The sequence below is a fragment of the Papio anubis genome, chromosome 4 (assembly GCF_008728515.1).
Source record: "Papio anubis isolate 15944 chromosome 4, Panubis1.0, whole genome shotgun sequence".
NCBI classification, from domain to species: Eukaryota; Metazoa; Chordata; class Mammalia; order Primates; family Cercopithecidae; genus Papio; species Papio anubis.
In genome coordinates, this window is record NC_044979.1 from 57726693 (window position 1) to 57748849 (window position 22157).

The 22157-nt window shown below is 37.7% G+C and overlaps 1 protein-coding gene and 1 long non-coding RNA gene across 10 annotated transcripts in view; both read right to left on the bottom strand.

Annotated features, from left to right (window-relative positions):
• Positions 1-22157, bottom strand: part of LOC101024293 (membrane-associated guanylate kinase, WW and PDZ domain-containing protein 2) — a 1445327-nt gene that overhangs the window by 826413 nt on the left and 596757 nt on the right. The gene's annotated exons all lie outside the window — the stretch shown is intronic.
• The window catches only part of LOC108584773, a 142939-nt gene that overhangs the window by 29229 nt on the left and 91553 nt on the right, over positions 1-22157 (bottom strand). The gene's annotated exons all lie outside the window — the stretch shown is intronic.

Consider the following 22157-nt stretch of genomic DNA (forward strand, 5'->3'; position numbering starts at 1 on the left):
CCAACATGGTGAAACCCTGTTTCCACTACACACACGCATACACACACACACACACACACACAAAATAGCTGGATATGATGGCATGCGCCTGTAATCCCAGCTACGCAGGAGGCTGAGGCAGGAGAATTACATAAACCCGGGAGGTGGAGGTTGCAGTGAGCTGAGCTTGTGCCACTACACTCCAGCCTGGGTGACAGAAAACAACAACAAAAGCCTCTCTCTAATAGGAGTGCTAACTATGAAGTGAAAACATTTCTATAGTAATTCTTCCAAGTGTAATAATGCACTCTCCTAAGTTACCAAGCAGTGAAAACATTCCCATAGTTATGTCCTTGGAGGAATGGAAGTAAATTTGTTCCTTAGGGAAGAAAAGAGTCATTTACCCAGTTACATTAGTCCACAGTACTTAATTTTCTTACAGTCTAACCTAACCTCATCTTTAATACACAGACAGAAAACCAGGTTAATTATGAATAAGGCCAGAAATGCATGTAACATTATAAACCAATATTACTAATAAAAATGGAGTTTGTTTGGCAGGAGAGATCAACTCTAATGATCAATCCTTTGGTGAGATTGACACTTGCACCTGGGATGTAAACTTGTTAAATCAGAAGCGAAACTATTTCTCTAAGTCTCATTCTTCCTCTTGATTTTTCAAAAAGGATCAAGAACCATCTGCACGGTAAGGAAAGACTGCGTGAAAGTTTGGAAAGAGCAGGCAGGTTTAGGAGTCAAATTGTCCTGGGGTTGAACAACTGTTTGTCCTTGAGCAAATTATTTACATTCTCCATATCTAGGTTTCCTCCTCTATTGTACAGGCAATTGAAATATTTCTATCACAGGATTGTTTTGGAGTAAAAAGTGAAATAATGCATAGATTCTTTTGCAGCTTCTGTTTGTTATCAATGTGTCACTGAGCCTATATTATAAAAATCATAAAATGCTTGTTTTATTTATTTTCCTTTCTTTTTGTCCTTTTCTGGTGCCATGTAAGAGTACTGGCACGTAGTCATTTCAGTAGAGGGTTGTCACTAATAATTGATAACTTCATATCTTGACCCCTGGGGGCTGCTCACAGATTAATCAACTTATTTTTCTTTTAAAGAACAATGATCCTTAGGTCCGTCAGGCCTCCTTGATGACATCAGAAGTGTGATGGGCCCAGAGACACAAGCAGATTTGATCATCTGGGAACCTCACCTCCCGCATATCTACCTTACTCATAAGAGCCCCCAGTTATGTTCAAAGACAGGCCGGATTTGTGAGTTTGCCTCTACTGTCCTTACACTTCATCCAAATCAAATAAACCTTTTTCTGCTTCTAAACATTGATGTGTCAGTGTACTAGGTACTGAAACCTAGCTTTTGGGGTTCTACAACAAATGCATGAGTCATTCACTCAGGATTAAACCAAATGACTTTAGTTATCTAGTTATCTCTACCAAAAAAAAAAAAATTATTGAATAAAGTGAGTTAAATTACTTATGAAAGTTGGGTTTATTCTCAAATATTATCATCCCTCTTGTTCTCTCTACTATTAACAAATGCAAGCAAAGCAAAAGTTAATCATCAAGAACCATCATTTCATGCTTCAAATTTCATACAGTATATTATTCTTTGGCATAAATAAAGGACAAATGGGCATATTTTACCATCAGTATTTTTAATACAGATAAATATGACAAAGTGACATTTTCTTTTAAAACCATGCTATTTATATTCAAAATAAAGACATCATTTTTTTTTTAAATTGAGACTAGAAAATGACTATTCATCACATCTCATGGATAAATCAATAAAATGCTCGTGTAATCTGAAAAGATTCACACATCTGATTCAATCTGAACTAAACCTTGATCTTACTTTTAAAGACCTAACAAATACCTTGGCCAGAATTTTGTTTCTAATTCTAAGCTACTGAAATTAGTTTCACTTCTCAGCAGAATCTATTTTGTGGACTCAGCAGAAGCATGAACCTTTCATTTTATGAAAAGAAAATGATCAATATCCGTCACACAGAGGGAGAATGGGTCATTCTCCCATCTGCTAGGACATTTTACGTGAGAAATAACACCATAGTTTGGGTAAAAGGAAATTTCTACACGCTCCTCAAAAGAGCCAGATTTATGAGACTTTAAAATCTCATTAACAACTGAAGTAGGAGAAAATGGTGAGAAAATGTCTTCTCTAAGATTTAATTTTGTTTGTATTTGTTTCCATAATTGTGGAAAATATTCATCCATTCTAATGATCAACTATTATTTTAAAGCAAATAGAAGAGGGCAGCTATACCTAAATTTCCCACTGAACATATTTAAACTTTGGAAAATGAGCATGGGTTTAAGTGAATAAATTAGTCTGAATATTGAGTCTAATGAAATAATTAAATTATTTAAATTATTTTTAAACTTCAGTAATTTTAAAGATTTGATCCATGCCAAAGAGGTTGAATTTGTTATTTTAGTTGAATACATTAGGTCAAAATCCAAACTTCGGGTAAAAACGTTATTCTAAGATAGATAAGATAAGATATATACACACACACACACACAAATACACACTATATAGAATTAGGTTTTAACCTCACAGATATATATACACACATATTGTATATATAACATAAATTATATTTTAGCTTCAAAATTGAAAAGATAATACTTTAGAACATTTATATATAGGAAATCAATGTGATTATAATATTCTCAGAATTATTTCCTGAGAGCAATCACTTTCTGCCCATATCTTTCTTTCGAATTTGAAAATTTTGAGAATTTAAATAGAAATTCAAAGCCATCTTATCCAATGAAGAGTCTCTGAAGAGTCAATTTTAGTTACAAGTGCAAATCCTCTGCTATTGAAACTCAGTGTACTTACGTAGAGCTTAAATGAAAGAGCTGGTGGTGGGGAGGAAAGAGGGACCTGAGTAGCACGTGCTGCAGAGCTGGCTGCCTGAGTGCCCAGCTCCCATTCCAGTCTGCTGCTTACCATGTGTGACTGGGAAAGTGACTTAAATCTCTCCAAGTCTCATTTCCTCATCAGTAAAATGGTAATAATAATCTCTAAGCAGTTGTGGTGATTCGAGAAGATAAATTAGTACTCGGCGTTTACTTAGTGCCTGGATTATAATGTTGTTTTAAAAGAGAGAGAATGGGCCCAGTGTCGTGGCTCACACCTGTAATCCAAACACTTTGGGAGGCTGAGGCAGGTGGATCACAAAGTCAAGAGATCGAGACCATCGTGGCCAACATGGTGAAACCCCCTCTCTACTAAAAATACAAAAATTGGCTGAGTGTGGTGGCATGTGCCTGTAGTCCCAGCTACTCGGGAGGCTGAGGCAGGAGAATCGCTCGAACCTGGGAGGCGGAGGTTGCAGTGAGCCAAGATTGTGCCACTGTACTCCAGCCTGGTGACAGAGCGAGATTTCGTCTCAAAAAAAAAAAAAAAGAAAAAAAAGAGAGAGAGAGAGAGAGAGAATGAAGGAATAGTGTGAAGATGACACCCATGATCTTTACTGTCACTAACAACAGGTAACCAGCAGGAAAGCCTAAAGTCTGCTCTTCTATTCCTATACCCTCAGCCTCTCAAAGGCACTCCAAGGTGGGTTAAAGCCAGGGACGCTGGTAAACCGTAGTATTAGGGGCTGGAGACTCAGCACTCCAAAGGAAGTTTAAACCCTACTGTTCTGCGAGGCATGTTGACTTGGATTTCCTCTTGCTGCATTGCTTTTCTCTCTAGGAACTTGTCTTTTGTATGACTGGTGTGGTAAGAGCAGCCCCCAGGTGTCCTCTCGCTCCTCAGAGTACATCTTCCTATCTTCCTTTCTTGGTGGCTCCTTCAGAACTGACCTTTCCCATCAGAAAGTCAGCCTGCAGTCTAAAAAAAAGGAGTTTCTGCAATTCACACACGGTCTATCCTAGCTTACCAGGACAAAACATCTCCTGTCAGAGTTTGAGGCCAAAGCAAGCCCTTACTAGTAAAATCAAAATATGCCAGGTTCCAGTAGCCTTTGTGTATAAGTAACATTGACATTAGTATTACATATTCAAACACTGTTCCCCCAATAGAGACATGCAAAACTTTAACCCCTATATGGAGTCAAATTCAAAGTAGTGTCTCCCATTTGACCTGGTGTAATTGGCTTCCTGCGAGGCATTTGGAGGAAGCATCTGATGCTACTGCCCTCCAAGCAAATGCTGTTTTTTGCTGTGACTGCTTTGCAGACTCAGCTGAAATGTGTACTGTTTTATGCAGAAATACAGAGTCCACCTTTTCCACTCCACTTTATAAACTTCAGATTCCAGGACCCAGAGTAGAACTGCCCTGTCCTAAGTTTCACAAGGGCATTCCCCCAATGGCCTAGGTTTCTTAAACAGATGGCACAATATGTTCACATTCTTATAATATACATAGGGTGAGGTCCAGCATGCCAGATACCAAACTCAATCAATGGGTACCTGTATGAAAAGGGGTTTCAGGATAGTTTTTTCATTTTATTCTTTGCACTTTAACTTATTGTTGGGAATATTGGTTCCAATTAGCTTACTTTATAACCAAAAAGAAAACACAGCTATATTCATTGAACTTTAAAAGGTTTTCTCACTGCTGTTCTCCCTCCATTCTGGAGGACTTAGGTCAGCTGGGGAAGAGATGCTCTTCTGTCCTGCACTGTTAGCATCACCACCTCAGGAACAGCAGTGCAAGACTCCTTTCTCCTTCTTTACCAAAATCAATTCCTAAAGGCATCTGGACTGGAAATAAACTGACAGCTAATGAAGTAGCTAAACTTCACATTTATTTGACAAAGTCCAGAGACACAAATGGAATTACATATAGCACAAATTTTAAACTCGGACTATATCCAACAGATCCATTCAGTCACCTTGTTACAGGGTTCAACTTCATATTTGTAGCTTCATCATTCCTGGCTTTTTGTCAGGCTTCAATCTTATAACTGATTGACTAATTAGTCCTAGATTTGGATCAACTATAAACTTGGTATGCACAGTTTATGCTTCCTTATATACTGTCAATAAAAGTATAGATGAAATTAAATCTCAGAGTTCAATGGCCCCACTATCAATGAATTTACTAATTGGGTCATTCGAACAGATAAAAATCCTCTTGTCTTTACTATCACCCTGTGTTATCTTTTTTCCTTCATTCATGATAGAGTGTCATGAGAAACTGTGCTAATTACCTTGCTAACTTAAGGTTAAATGAACCATTCTAGCAAGCTGTGAAATAAAGGAAAATTAATTTCATTTCTCATAATTTTTGTCCCGAGAACACTAGCTAACCATTATTGGTTAATGCTTTATTCTTTAAGTGCTACAAAATTCAACTGAGAATATTTCCAAAAATCAGAAACTCTCTAGAGTTTTTGACATTCACTTGATTGTCTTATTTCAAATCACAAACCTATTTGCCCAGCTCCACTCTCCTGACATCTCTTTGTTTACATGATTTCTGAAAAGTAAACATTGGTTTAAGTCATCACAATCCCATTTCTAAGTTAGAATACAAGATGTATTTGGACTTGGAGATGTGAACTTATCTTGAACACTCAAGATTCACCCACACCCAAATAAAAATTTTATCATTTTTATTTTACAGATTATTCTCTTTGAATGGGTGTGCTCTGTAACATTTTTGGACCCTATATGGAGGTCCACATACCACATGATTTGCCACAAACACATCTTTAAAACATCCTGAAAAGCCGAGTTCAAATTTAAAATTTCCAGACTCTTCAGAGTTCTATGACCTCTTCCTACCCCAGATCTGTCTGTATTAGACAGTTTCTACAACCCATGCACATATGTATAAACACCTTCTCCCACATGCAAGAAGCCACCCCAGGGAAATCGAACCCAGGGAAGAAGACTGAATGTGACAGATGTGCTTGGTACCATTTGGTCATGAATTCTGGAGCATGAACGGAAGAGAGGACATGAGCTCCAGTGTGGAGAGGCCTCTCTTGTCCAGGCCTAAAAATGGTACTGTCTTTGCAGTTGAATGGTGCATCTTCCTGATTGTTGTCTACCAATACCAACCTTTGATTATTTTATTGCTCTTGATAATTTCCCTCTAAGTATATATGGAAATTGATGTTTCCTTTAGATTTTTTTTCATACTTTAAGTTGTAGGGTACCTGTGCACAACGTGCAGGTTTGTTACATAGGTATACATGTGCCATGTTGGTGTGCTGCCCCTGTTAACTCATCATTTACATTAGGTATAGCTCCTAATGTTATCCCTCCTCCCTCCACCAACCCCACAACAGGCCCCAGTGTGTGATGTTCCCCACCCTGTGTCCAAGTGTTCTCATTGTTCAATTCCCACCTATGAGAGAAAACATGTGGTGTTTGATTTTCTGTCCTTGCGATAGTTTGCTGAGAATGATGGTCCAGCTTTGCCACACTGTATTCCACAATGGTTGAACTAGTTTACAGTCCCAGCAACAGTGTAAAAGTGTTCCTATTTCTCCACATCCTCTCCAGCACCTGTTGTTTCCTGACTTTTTAATGATTGCCATCCTAACTGGTGTGAGATGGTATCTCGTGGTGGTTTTGATTTGCGTTTCTCTGATGACCAGTGATGATGAGCATTTTTTCATGTGTCTGTGGCTGCATAAATGTCTTCTTTTGAGAAGTGTCTGTTCATACCCTTTATCCACTTTTTGATGGGGTTGTTTGATTTTTTTCTTGTAAATTTGTTTAAGTTCTTTGTAGATTCTGGATATTAGCCCTTTGTCAGATGGGTAGGTTGCAAAACTTTTCTCCCATTCTGTAGGTTGCCTGTTCACTCTGATGGTAGTTTGTTTTGCATGCAGAAGCTCTTTAGTTTAATGAGATCCCATTTGTCAATTTTGGCTTTTGTTGCCATTGCTTTTGGTGTTTTAGACATGAAGTCCTTGCCCATACCTATGGCCTGAATGGTATTGCCTAGGTTTTCTTCTAGGGATTTTATGGTTTTAGGTATAACATTTAAGTCTTTAATTAATCTTGAGTTAATTTTTGTATAAGATGTAAGGAAGGAATCCAGTTTCAGCTTTCTACATATGGCTAGCCAGTTTTTCTAGCACCATTTATTAAATAGGGAATCCTTTCCCCATTTCTTGTTTTTGCCAGGTTTGTCAAATATCAGATGGTTGTATATGTGTGGTATTATTTCCAGGGGCTCTATTCTGTTCCATTTGTCTATATCTCTGTTTTGGTACCAGTACCATGCTGTTTTGGTTACTGTAGCCTTGTAGTATAGTTTGAAGTCAGGTAGCATGATGCCTCCAGCTTTGTTCTTTTGGCTTAGGATTATCTTGGCAATGTGGGCTCTTTTGTGGTTCCATGTGATCTTTAAAGTAGTTTTTTCCAATTCTGTGAAGAAATTCATTGGTAGCTTGATGGGGATGGCATTGAATCTATAAATTACCTTGGGCGGTATGGCCATTTTCACAATATTGATTCTTCCTATCCATAAGCATGGAATGTTCTTCCATTCATTCTTGTCCTCTTTTATGTCTTTGAGCAGTGGTTTGTAGTTCTCCTTGAAGAGGTCCTTCACATCCCTTGTAAGTTGGATTCCTAGGTATTTTATTTTCTTTGAAGCCATTGTGAATGGGAGTTGACTCATGATTTGGCTCTCTGTCTGTTATTGGTGTATAGGAATGCTTGTGATTTTTGCACATTGATTTTGTACCCTGAGACTTTGCTGAAGTTACTTATCAGCTTAAGGAGATTTGGGGCTGAGATGATGGGGTTTTCTAAATATACAGTCATGCCATCTGCAAACAGGGACAATTAGACTTCCTCTTTTCCTAATTGAATACGCTTTATTTCTTTCTGTTGCCTGATTGCCCTGGCCAGAACTTCCAGCACTATGTTGAATAGCAGTTGTGAGACAGGGTATCCCTGTCTTGTGCCAGTTTTCAAGGGGAATGCTTCCAGTTTTTGCCTATTCAGTATGATATTAGCTGTGGGTCTGTCATAAATAGCTCTTATTATTTTGAGATACGTCCCATCTAACCCTAGTTTATTGAGAGTTTTTAGCATGAATGCCTGTTGAATTTTGTTGAAGGCCTTTTCTCCATCTATTGAGATAATCATGTGGTTTTTGTCTTTGGTTCTGTTTATATGATGCATTATGTTTATTGATTTGCATATGTTGAACCAGTCTTGCATCCCAGGGATGAAGTCAACTTGATCGTGGTGGATAAGCTTTTTGAGGTGCTGCTGGATTCAGTTTGCCAGTATTTTATTGAGGATTTTTGCATCAATGTTCATCAGGGATATTGGTCTCAAAGTCTCTTTTTTTGTTGTGTCTCTGCCAGGCTTTGGTATCAGGATGATGTTGGCCTCATAAAATGAATTAGAGAGGATTCCCTCTTTTTGTATCAATTGGAATAGTTTCAGAAGGAATGGTACCAGCTCCTCTTTGTACCTCCAGTAGAATTCGGCTGTGAATCCGTCTGGTCCTGGACTTTTTTTGGTTGGTAGGCTATTAATTATTGCCTCAATTTCAGAACCACTTATACTACTTATTAGTCTATTCAGGGAGTCAACTTCTTCCTGGTTTATTCTTGGGAGGGTGTATGTGTCTAGGAATTTATTCATTTCTTCTAGATTTTCTAGTTTACTTGCATAGAGGTGTTTATAGTATTCTCTGATGGTAGTTTGTATTTCTGTGGGATCGGTGGTGATTTCCTCTTTATCATTTTTTTATTGTGTCTATTTGATTCTTCTCTCTTTTCTTCTTTATTAGTCTTGCTAGCGGTCTATCAATTTTGTTGATCTTTTCAAAAAATCAGCTCCTAGATTCATTAATTTTTTGAAGGGTTTTTTGTGTCTCTAGCTCCTTCAGTTCTGCTCTGATCTTAGTTATTTCTTGCCTTCTGCTAGCTTTTGAATGTGTTTGCTTTTGCTTCTCTAGTTCTTTTAATTGTGATGTTAAGGTGTCAAGTTTAGATCTTTCCTGCTTTCTCTTGTGTGCATTTAGTGCTATAAATTTCCCTCTACACACTTCTTTAAATGTGTCTCAGAGATTCTGGTACATTGTGTCTTTGTTCTCATTGGTTTCAAAGAGCATCTTTATTTCTGCCTTCATTTCATTATGTACCCAGTAGTCATTCAGGAGCAGGTTGTTCAGTTTTCATGTAGTTGAGCAGTTTTAAGTGTGTTTTTCAATCCTGAGTTCTATTTTGATTGCACTGTGGTCTGAGAGACCGTTTGTTATAATTTCTGTTCGTTTGTGTTTGCTGAGGAGTGCTTTACTTCCAACTATATGGTCAAATTTGGAATAAGTGTGATGTGGTGCTGAGAGGAATGTATATTCTGTTGATTTGGGGTGGAGAGTTCTGTAGATGTCTATTAGATCTTCTTGGTGCAGAGCTGAGTTCAATTCCTGGATATCCTTATTATCTTTCTGTCTCATTGATCTGTCTAAAGTTGACAGTGGGGTGTTAAAGTCTCCCATTATTATTGTGTGGGAGTCTAAGTCTCTTTACAGGTCTCTAAGGACTTGCTTTATGAATCTGGGTGCTCCTGTATTGGGTGCATATATATTTAGGATAGTTAGCTCTTCTTGTTGAATTGATCCCTTTACCACTATGTAATGGCCTTCTTTGTCTCTTCTGATCTTTGTCTGTTTAAAGTCTGTTTTATCAGAGACTAGGATTGCAACCCCTGCTTTTTTTTGTTTTCCATTTGCTTAGTAGTTCTTCCTCCATCCCTTTACTTTGAGCCTATGTGTGTCTCTGCATGTGAGATGGGTCTCCTGAGTACAGTACACTGATGGGTTTTGACTTTTTATCCAATTTGCCAGTCTGTGTCTTTTAATTGGAGCATTTAGCCCATTTACATTTAAGGTTAATCTTGTTATGTGTGAATTCGATCCTGTCATTATGATGTTAGCTGGTTAGTTTGCTTGCTAGTTGATGCAGTTTCTTCCTAGCATTGATGGTCTTTACAATTTGACATGTTTTTGCAGTGGCTGGTACCAGTTATTCCTTTCCATGTTTAGTGTTTCCTTCAGGAGCTCTTGTAAGGGAGACCTGGTGGTGACAAAAATCTCTCAGCATTTTTTGGTCTGTAAAGGATTTCATGTCTCCTTCACTTATGGAACTTAGTTTGGCTGGATATGAAATTCTGGGTTGAAAATTCTTTTCTTTAAGAATGTTGAATATTGGACCCCACTCTCTTCTGGCTTGTAGATTTTCTGCAGAGAGATCCACTGTTAGTCTGATGGGCTTCCCTTTGTGGGTAACCTGACCTTTCTCTCTGGCTGCCCTTAACATTTTTTTCCTTCATTTCAACTTTGGTGAATCTGACAATTATGTGTCTTGGAGTTGCTGTTCTCGAGGAGTATCTTTGTGGCATTCTCTGTATTTCCTGAATTTGAATGTCAGCCTGCCTCGCTAGGTTGGGGAAGTTCTCCTGGATAATATCCTGAAGGGTGTTTTCCAACTTGGTTCCATTCACCCCATCACTTTCAGTACACCAGTCAGACGTACATTTGGTATTTTCACAGTCCCATATTTCTTGGTTTCTTTTCTCTCTTTTTTCTCTGAACTTCTTTTCTCACTTCATTTCATTCATTTTATCTTCAATCACTGATACACTTTCTTCCACTTGATCAAATCAGCTACTGAAGCTTGTACGTGTGTCACGTTGATCTCGTGCCATGGTTTTCAGCTCCATCAGGTCATTTAAGTACTTCTCTACACTGTTTATTCAAGTTAGCCATTCATCTACTCTTTTTTCAAGGTTTTTAGCTTCATTGCGATGAGTTCAAACATCTTCATTTAGCTCATAGAAGTTTATTATTACCTATCGTCTGAAGCCTTCTTCTCTCAACTCGTCAAAGTCATTCTCCATCCAGCTTTGTTCCATTGCTGGTGATGAGCTGTGTTCCTTTGGATGAGAAGACGTGCTCTGATTTTTAGAATTTTCAGCTTTTCTCCTCTGGTTTCTCCCTATCTTTGTGGTTTTATCTACCTTTGGTCTTTGATGATGGTGATGTACAGATGGGGTTTTGGTGTGGATGTTCTTTCTGTTTGTTAGTTTTCCTTCTAATAGTCAGGACCCTCAGCTGCCAGTCTGTTGGAGTTTGCTGGAGGTTCACTCCAGACCTTGTTTGCCTGGGTATCACCACCGGAGGCTGCAGAACAGCAAATATTGCAGAACGGCAGATATTGCTGTCTGATCCTTCCTCTGGAAGCTTTGTCTCAGAGGGGCACCCAGCTGTATGAGGTGTCAGTTGGCCCCTACTGGGAGGTGTCTCCCAGTTAGGCTACTAGAGAGTCAGGGACCCACTTGAGGAGGCAGGCTGTCTGTTCTCAGATCTCAAACTCTGTGCTGGAAGAATCACTACTCTCTTCAAAGCTGTCAGACAGGGATGTTAAGTCTACAGAAGTTTCCGCTGCCTTTTGTTCAGCTATGCGTTGCCCCTAGAGGTGGAGTTTACAGAGGCAGGCAGGCCTTCTTGAGCTGTGGTGGGCTCCACCCAGTTTGAGCATCCAGGCCACTTTGTTTACCTACTCAAGCCTCAGCAATGGCAGGCGCCCCTCCCCCCACCTTGCTGCCACCTTGCAGTTTGATCTCAGACTGCTGTGCTAGCAGTGAGTGAGGCTCCATGGGAGTGGGACCCTCTGAGCCAGGTGCAGGATACAATCTCCTGGTGTGCCCTTTGCTAAGGCCATTGGAAAAGTGCAGTTTTAGGGTGGGAGTGTCCCAATTTTCCAGGTACCATCTGTCAAGGCTTCCCTTTGCTAGGAAAGGGAATTCCCTGATCCATTGCACTTTCCGGATGAGGCGATGCCCCACCCTGCTCCATGGGCTGCACCTACTGCCTGACAAGCCCCAGTGAGACGAACCCAGTACCTCAGTTGGAAATGCAGAAATCACTCGTTTTCTGCATCGCTCACTCTGGGAGCTGCAGACTGGAGCTGTTCCTATTTGGCCATCTTGGAACCTCTCCTTTAGAATTTTACATAATGCTTATTCTGGGCTTTCACCCCTTGAACATTCTTATGGATTTAAAGACCTCTTCTCACTCACTCTTTTTCATTATTTACCTCTCTTTCAAATTGTATATATTATTCCCCCCATACAATTAGACACACAGATAACCACAACCACTTTATATTATTTTCCAGAAGAGTTGATGCACACCAATTAATATCTAAGTATCTGGCTTTTAATCCTCCACCTACCATTCACTAGCGATGTCATCTCAAGCTCTCTGACTAGTTTATTATTATTTGCAAAATAAAAATAATGATAATTGTCATGGCATTTTCGCATGATTGTTCTAAGCATAAAAGTAGGAGAATGCATGAGAAAGTAATATTTGGATACTATAAAATGTCACATAAATGATTGGAATTATTGTGGCTACCACTATAAACTTGTTCTTAACGATTAAATAGCATTGCTCTTCAATTCCCTGTTCACCTACTTTTGGAGAATCAACTTTCCATTTCATTTTAAAATTCATCTGTTTATTCTTAGAATACATGAATATTATTTATTGCTATCAACAGGAGTGTGGAGCTATTCTTACTGACCTATTTATTAATGTGGAATGCCAATTAAACCAAATGTACAAATAACAAAAATTCAGAAGAAAGGACAGAAATATTACTAATAAGCCTCCGTGATTCTACTCTGATTTATCCTATGGCACATGTATTATTTTTTTATACTAAAATAATCTATGTATTTGCAGTTAATTTAATTTTTTATTCCCATTAGTTGCTACTGATCCTGAACTTAATTGTAAGTTCCTTGAGAAAAAGGTTTTCTTTAATATGTCCTTGCTTCTCTCTCTGTTACAATAGAGTGCTTAGAATATAACTTCTTTATAAATGCTGATGAAACCAACTGGGTTTAAACACAAAGACAATCTTCCACATTCTACAACATGGACTTTAGGTTTCCTGGTCCTGACTAAAGACATCTGCAAATAAAAATGAAAATGTATATGGGAAAATTGCCTTCAAATATTTGGCAAAGATTTCTGGTTGCTTGTCCAAGACATTTTTGGTTATAAATTCCCTAATAGTCCTTCACATTTCTTATGACTAGTAAACTATGAAGTTTGTCCAGGAAAGGTTTTCTTAGTTGCTCCTTATGTTGGATGACCAATATTTATAAAGGAGGAACCTCAACTGTGTCGTTTCCATAGCTACAGACCAAAATATATCTATTTTCTAACTTCATTCATGAACCTTTTCCTAACCACTCAGGCTATCTCAAGCATAGAGTTAATGTGATGTTTCTAACTAACCCTGATGTAATAAACATTGAAAAGTTAATAATGCTCAGTGTTTACATAATCACTTAATTTAGGAAAAGATGTTAATTTTGTTACAGTCCATTACCACCTGAGACTAACAGGACGATTTTGCTATGATACCACAGACTTGACCCTTTTTTCTCTCACAAAGGCTCCATAAAAGGTGGCGACACTTTACTAGAAGATGCCTAGAATAAAGAAGTTATTTTAATATGTTAAAGTAAAGACAGAAAGGCAAAGTTAGACAAGACATTTTAAAACATTATCAACTTTTTTTCTGCCAGTTCTAACAATGCTAGAAGTAACAAACTGTAAAGTGTTTGCTATCTGGAGTATTTAAAATCTCAGCCTAATCCAAGTTTTAAGGAAAAGGTCTTTATATAGATCCAAATAAACTTGTGTACAGATGGCTTTAAAGAATTTCATTAATTACAAATGACTTGAAACATGATAGCAATGCTTCCTATTTAAGTTTGGATAAAAAAGACACAGAACACATAAGAAAGAGAACTGTGGGAGGCAATGGAGGGAAAGCCTCCTGGCTTCTTGTCTGTTTAGTGTTGCTATAAAGGAATACCTGAGGCTGGGTGACTTGTAGAGAAGTTTATTTAGCTCGTGATTCTGCTAGCTGAAAGACTGCACATCTGGTGAAAGCCTCAGGCTGCGTCCACTCATGGCAGGAGGCAAAGGGGAGCCAGTGTGTGCAAAGATCACACAGTGAGGGAAGGAGAGAAAGAGAAAGGGTGGGGGGTGCCAGCCTCTTTTCAACAACCAACTCTCAAGGGAACTAATCAAGTGAGCACTCACTCATTACTATGAGGACAGCACCCAGCTATTCATGAGGGATTTTCTCCCAGAATCCAAACACCTGCCATTAGGCCCCACCTTGTGCCATGGGGACCAAATTTCAACATGACAACTGGGGGTACAAACATCCAAACTATAGCACCACTCTTTGAGAATTGCCTGATTAAGCTCTGAACTTTGCTCACAGATAAATATAGGATCACTACTTATAAGATCAGTCATTCTTTGAGCTGATAAAGTCCAGAGAGTCCTTTTGTGTAAAGCATTTCACTAAGTCCTTAAGGAAATGTTCAATGTCAAGTGTCTCCTGTTTATCCACTTTTATCTTAAAAGGAAAATGTACCCTTTATACTCCCTTTAAATTTGTCCCATTTCTAAGACAGCAGAACTTTTCAGAATTCTCTTTACAATTATTGAAGCACAGCTTGAATCCCTGAAAGGTGTCAGTATGCATGTAGGGACCAGGCATGGAGGGAAGTACAGTGTTCGTTTGATGGGAAAGAGCTGTACAAGGTAAGAGTTAAGCTTTTGATTTAATCATGCTAAACATTCAATCTTCATAATTTCAGTTACCCAATATATTTTTGTCTGAATAATCTCTACTTGGCTTTTTGTTCTGTAAATATGATATTGCCAACTAAAAATTACCATCTTTTAAATACTATATGTGCTGGCTGACATTAGGAAAATATTGCCTGGCAGGTAATGGGCTTACCCTTGTAACAGAAAAATTTAAGGTGTCTGAGGGAATATCTAAATTGTTTAATGTGGCTTTATGTGTGATTCCCAAATGCAGACACCTCATACTTTCAATTACACATACACTATTCTACAGCATTGATGAGAAATCATGTTTACAATTTGTACATTAGTCATTAAAATTAATTGTACATTTTAAATATATATTGCCAAGCTAAAATTGGCATCCAAATAAATGCTTAAATCAGTGGTCTTATAAGAAGCACTTTCCTCTGGTGAATGAGTTAAACTGCTGCTGTCAGATTGAATATAATTAGTGCTGCTGATATGCAAAGAATTGCTCTGTCAGGAAATGTCACTGTCATTGAGTACTGTTCCTTGTCTGCATCCCATTTTCTGTCTGGCTCAGAAAATTTTAATAACAGGTTGGAATTCACATGTAAAATCTTAACCAATTTTCATAAAAATACCTTATTTCATTTTCATTTTGCTCTCATATAATCTTTGGTTGTCATAAAGTAGGATACTAAACACATCTTATTTCCTTAACTTTTATTGCCTTTTCTCCTTTGAAGGTAGACATTTAGGGTTCATTTTTTCCCTTATTACTTTTCAAATTTTTAATGGACGTTTAAATTTCATTGAAAATGGCAAAAGAAGAGAAAGGGCAGTGAGATGCAGAAAGTTGCAGAAACACATGTGAGTAAAGTTACTTCCCCTATGTCTTCAAGGAAAGGAGACTTCTTTAATGCCCCGGGAACATGCAACTAGTTCCTAAATTTTTTGAATTGCCTCTAATCAGTAGAAATTCTGCTTTATAGAGTGTTGTTAATCAGGGCCTAGTGCTGTCAAGAGAGTCAGATGTTTCTATTACATAACCTACTTCAGTATAAATCTTGAATCTGTCTCCAGTGACTTCAAAATCCTTTGTAGGAAACTTGAGGTCTGAAGAGCAGAGATATTTTAATCTCTTCTTTTAGCTAAAGTATATAATTTTGAAAAAGGAAAGATGATATTGGGTTTGAAAAACTAGTCCCGCAGAGTAGAAGGAAAGGACAACACTTCCTACATTAGGTTCATGACACAAAATTAAGGACTCCTGGCAAGTGGCAGTGAAGAATTAAGAAGAGTGCTTTGTGAGGAAGACCATTAGTCAAGGAGCTCTTAAGGAAATTTGAAGGACTGAGGGAAACATACAGTTGGAATTGTGAAATATTGAAGGACAGAAACAAAAGGGGGTGGTGGCTGATATTTGGATATTCTGGAAGAAATCAACAAGAAGGTGGATAGGATGTTGTTTGTGGTTTCTAATGTTTATAAAGTAATGCCAGAGAATGAATAATAAATGGCCTTGAAATTGTAACACAAGAAGAGAAATTAAACACAAAGTTTCACTGAGACTTACAGGGATGTAATTGACTGGGATATAGCAATGGGAAGGTGAATCTTGTTCAAAGGAAAGTGCTCTAATTGATGGGAAAGATAATAGCATTTTGTTATGAAGAATGGGAAAACAGAATCTTATGTTTACAGATTTTCAGAAGTAAATTTAGCCAATTCTTTTCAAATTCTTTATATTACAGAAGATAAAGTCCACAGAGATTTACATGTCCCTTAAACACAAATTATTATAGTCAGGGAGGGAGGGTGGATAATTATAACTTCACAAGGACCATAGAGGAGCAGTATACACTGGTGAAGAGTGAGGTGAGAGAAGGAACAAACTATTTAGACATTTTCCAGAAAACATACAATCTGATATAATCTGAATTCAACTTTTTGACGATTCATTTCTTAGAAGAGAGAGAATATAATCAGGACTGCTGCTGCTCATAAGTTAATTCTGACCAAGAGAAAAAATGAACTGATAATTTAATTGACGTCCATAGTTACTTAGCACATAACTTATTATTACAGATTCCTGAGAAACAGAGAAATTTGTTCCACACAATCCCCTTTTCCCTGCTTGTGCTAACCTGAGTGCTTAGAAGCATCATCATCTATCTTTAGTTGGAGAGTTGATTGATATACCATTGTGTTATCTCTTCAGATATTCAGTCGCTTGGCGGAATGCGAAGGAAGTCCAGATATGGGGGAGGGCCATGTAACTTCTCATCTAAACAGGGACACTTGTGAGAGTGAATCAGTATGCCAACTGAATAGACATAATCTAGCTTGTCCTGGACAAACCAGGAAATATAGGCATAGATATTTACAGGTGGGGAAAGGAAACATGGTTTCTATTTCTTCTCCCAAGTGAAATTAAGAAGACCATTAGTCAATTTTCTATCTCTACCTTTCTGCTTGTTCTAGCCTTCACACTAATTTGTGAGTCCCAGGATTCTTCCATAGTCAACCCCCTACGGTCCTGCTAGTTTCCTGCTTATCGAGGCTGCTGGGACCACCCTGTGCTGCTGCTTTAAAATGCTGGACATATGAGGAACTGAGGTCAAATAACACATTTCCCATTTGCCTCTCAACTGAATAATGGAAAAGACAGTATACATTTACAGGAACCAGCTCTCCTGCTAAAGATAGTTGAGGAAGACTCCACATACCCAGACGGACAGAAAGGGGACCAAGAAAATCCACCTACATGATCCGAAAACTCTTTTCTCCCTTCAGAAAATTTGAAAAGAAGGTGGTGATTGTCATGGTGAGAAAGCTGGGGAGACAACAATAGCCTGTAACACAAGAGTAAGAGAACATAGCCCTTGGGATGCGGAGGAGGCAGCACATTTGGAAAGGGTCTACTACAGCCTACAGAAATAGATTTTTGAAAGCATATGTTTTGGGCTTGAAATACATTTAAACATGGCTTTCATGGGGAAAAAGGAAAACACAGCAGGAGTGATAATAAGAAGGGGACCGACCAAGAGTGAAAAAAAGTAAACTGAGAAAAAAAAGAATGTGTTGGTATGATTTAAAAAAAAATGGAGAGCAACTAAAATTCAATAGCAGAGTATTAATCTTCATAGGAAATACCGCAAAAAGATAACATAATGCAGAATTTTAAGTGGTGACATAGATGACGACAATGGAAAGTGAACTATAAATATAAAGAATGCATAATATGTTAAAACTATGGAAAATGGCATAACTAAGAATGAGTAAACCTTAACAATAGTCAAAAACAAACTTAGAAACAATGAAAATAACCAACACTGAATGCCTACTACATAATAAACAGTGAAACTCAAAACAATTCTATTGTCATTACACTGCTATATGTATGTACCTTATAAAGGAGAAACTGAGGGACAGAGAGGTCAAGGAATATTCCTAGGTTCACAAAGAAACTGGAAGAGCAAGGTCTTCAACTTAAGCAGTCTGGCACCAGAGCCCATGCTCTACCTGTAACCATTATATTCTCATGTCCTGCAAAAGGCAAAAGAAAAATTCTTAAACTATAATAGATTGAAATTTACCTATTATAAAAAAAGGATGAGAGTATCTAACATAAAACTTTTTAAAAGATTTTATGTAAAATTTTTGATGAGATTAGCAAACATTTCTTGGAGAATAACTGGAGTTTTTAGGACACAAAATCTTACATTAAGACAATAAAACAAATTAAAATAAAATATATTGTCTAAATAGAACAAGGTTCAGTTTGATTTCACATTTTCCTGAACATTAAATTCTAGCAAAAAAGGAAGTAATACATGCATTTTTTTTTTTTTTTTTTTTGAGACGGAGTCTCGCTCTGTAGCCCAGGCTGGAGTGCAGTGGCCGGATCTCAGCTCACTGCAAGCTCCGCCTCCCGGGTTCACGCCATTCTCCGGCCTCAGCCTCCCGAGTAGCTGGGACTACAGGCGCCCGCCACCTCGCCCGGCTATTTTTTTTTGTATTTCTTAGTAGAGACGGGGTTTCACCGTGTTAGCCAGGATGGTCTCGATCTCCTGACCTCGTGATCCGCCCATCTCGGCCTCCCAAAGTGCTGGGATTACAGGCTTGAGCCACCGCACCCGGCCAATACATGCATTTTTAAAGGACTAAGATTGTCATTATATTTTTAGAAGTCTTAAGAAGCTACCATTTGTAGATTTTGGATATTAGTCCTTTGTTAGGTGCATAGTTTGAGAATATATTTTCTCCCATTCTGTGGATTGTCTGTTTATTTTGCTGTGTAGAAGCTTTTTAGTTTAATTAGATCTCATCTATTTATTTTGTTATTGTTGCATTTGCTTGTAGGTTTTTGGTCATGAACTCTTTGCCTATGCCAACATCTAGAAGAGTTTTATTAATGTTATCTTCTAGAATTTTTATGGGTTCAGGTTTTAGATGTAAGTCTTTGATCCATCTTGAGTTGATTTTTGTATAGAGTGAGAGATGAGAATCTAGTTGCATTCTTCTGCATGTGGCTTGCCAATTATCTCAACACCATTTATTGAATAGGGTGTCTGTATTAGTATGTTTTTACACTGCTGTAAAGAAATACCTGAGACTGGGTAATTTATAAAGGAAAGAGGTTTAATTGACTCACAGTTCTGCATGGATGGGTGGAGGGGCTCAGGAAATTTACAATCATGGCAGAAGGGGAAGCAAGTATGTCTACACAAGGCAGCAGGAGAGAGAGAGTGCTAGGAAGAGCAAGGAAAACTGCTTGTGAACCCATCGAATCTCATGAGAACTCACTATCACAATAACAGCAAGGCAGAAATCTGCTCCCATAATCTGATCACCTCCTACTAGGTTCCTCCCTCAACACCTGAGAATTACAATTCAAGATGAGATTTGAGTGGGGGCACAAAGCCTAACCATCAGTGTCCTTTTCCAACTTTATGTTTTTATTTGCTTTGTTGAAGATCAGTTGGGTGTAAGTATTTGACTTTATTTCTGGGTTCTCTATTCTGTTTCATTGGTCTTTGTGCCTGTTTTTCTACTAGTACCATGCTGCTTTGGTAACTATAGCCTTATAGTATAGTTTGAAGTCAGGTAATGTGATGCCTCCAGATTTATTCTTTTTGCTTAGTCTTTCTTTGGCTATGTAGGGTCTTTTTAGCTATAAGGAACTCAAATAAATCACCAAGAAAAAAGAAATAACCCCATCAAAAAGTGGGCAAATGGCTGAGCCTGGGCAACATGGCAAAACTCTGTCTCTACAAAAAATACAAAAATTAGCTGGGCATGGTGGCACAGACCTGTCCCAGCTACTTAGGAGGCTGGGGTGGGAGAATCATCTGAGCCAGGAATATTGAGGCTGCAGTGAATTGAGACCATGTCACTGCACTTCAGACTCTTGTCTGGGTGATAAAGTGAGACCCTATCTCAGAAAAAACAAATAGTAGTGGGCAAATGACATGAACAGACAATTCTCAAAAGAAGATATACAAATGACCAATAAATATATGAAAAAATGCTCAACATCACTAATTATCAGGGAAATGCAAATTAAAACCACAATGAGATACTACTTTACTCCTGCAAGAATGGCCATGATTAAAACATCAAAAAATAATAAATATTGGCATGGATGTTGTGAAAATGGGACACTTTTACATTGCTGGTGGGAATGTAAAGTAGTGCGACCACTATGGAAAACAGTATGGAGATTCTGTAAAGAGGTAAAAGCAGAACTACCATTTGATCCAGCAATCACTCTACTGGGTGTCTACCCAGAGGAAAATAAATCATCATATGAAAAAGACACTAGCACATTCATATTTATGGCGGCACAATTCACAATTGCAAAAATATGGAACCAGCCTAAATGCCCATCGACCAACAAATGGATAAAGAAAATGTGGTATATATACACCATGGAATACTACTCAGCCATAGAAAGAAACAAAATAATGGTATTCTCTGCAACCTGGATGGAGTTGGAGACCATTACTCTAAGTGAAGTAACTCATGAATGGAAAACTAAATAGTATATGTTCTCACTTATAATTGGGAGCCAAGCTATAGGACCCAAACACATAAAAATAATCTAATGGCTCAGGAGCGGTGGCTCACGCCTGTAATCCCAGCACTTTGGGAGGCCGAGGTGGGTGGATCACGAGGTCAGGAGATCGAGACCATCCTGGCTAACACGGTGAAACCCCGTCTCTACTAAAAATATAAAGAATTAGCTGGGCATGGTGGTGGGCGCCTGTAGTCCCAGCTACTCGGGAGGCTGAGGCAGGAGAATGGCGTGAACTGGGAGGCGGAGCTTGCAGTGAGCCGAGATTGCGCCACTGCATTCCAGTCTGGGGGACAGAGCGAGACTCCGACTCAAAAACAAGAAAAAAAACAAACAAACAAAAGAATAATCTAATGGACAGGGGTGAGGGATAAAAGACTACACACTGAGTTAGTGTTCACTGCTCAGGTGATGGGTGCACCATAATCTCAGAAATCACCACCAAACAACTTACCTAGGTAACAAAAAACCACCTGTTACTCCAGAACTATAGAAATCAAAATATTTACATAGTGATAGTAATTTAAATGCTGATTATTGGTTTCAAAGATTTAAAAGGATTCTATGAACAAAAAAAGAGAAAGACTTAGTTCTTGTTGTAGATCAGGAATGTTAATTATTGAAAATCTAAAAGAAAAAAGACAATGGTGAGAAAAGCTAGAGAAAAGGATAGGGGTATCAATATACCTAACTATGTAAGGGAGAATAAAATAATTGACTATAGTTGATGGAACAAAAAAGAGTTACCGTTTGTATGTAAATTTAGCAGGAAAAAAATTTTAAATGAAGTCTTAAAGAGTTTCATAATATATACCTTTCCATTAAAAAAAACTGAGTTCAGTTTAAAAAACAGTGAAAAATTAGGGAAGATTGAGATTTTAAAAATGATGGTAAATATTATAACCAACATATATTCATATATGGTTATAAAATATAATATACATATTAAAACTCACTTTTGGCCTTGCTTAACATCAACCACAAACACATACACACATACATACAGAAATCTCTTTGTTCTTCTTTTGAACGAACGTTTTCTTTTCTTTCAGTTAGCTTTTCTCAAAGTATACTTATGGAATACTTTTAGCTCCTTTCCGCCAAAAAAACAAATAAAATTCAAAGGGCAATTTTTTTCTCTAGAGATTCTTGTGCCAGTTGGTAAAAAACAGACACAAAACCTGAAGATTGAAAAAAAAAAAAAAACAAAAAAAAACACCACTACTACTGACAAATTTAATGAACCTCACTTATAAATGCAAAAAATCAAGATAAAATATTAGTAAATAAAAATACAGCAAATTATCAAAAGAATAATACATGATCAAAAAGTAGGGTATATTTTAAGAACATAAGATTGCTTAATATTAGGAAATATATTCATAGAATACATCTCATCAATAAGTTAAATAAGAAATTGTGAAAGATACTAGAATTGCATTTGGTCAATT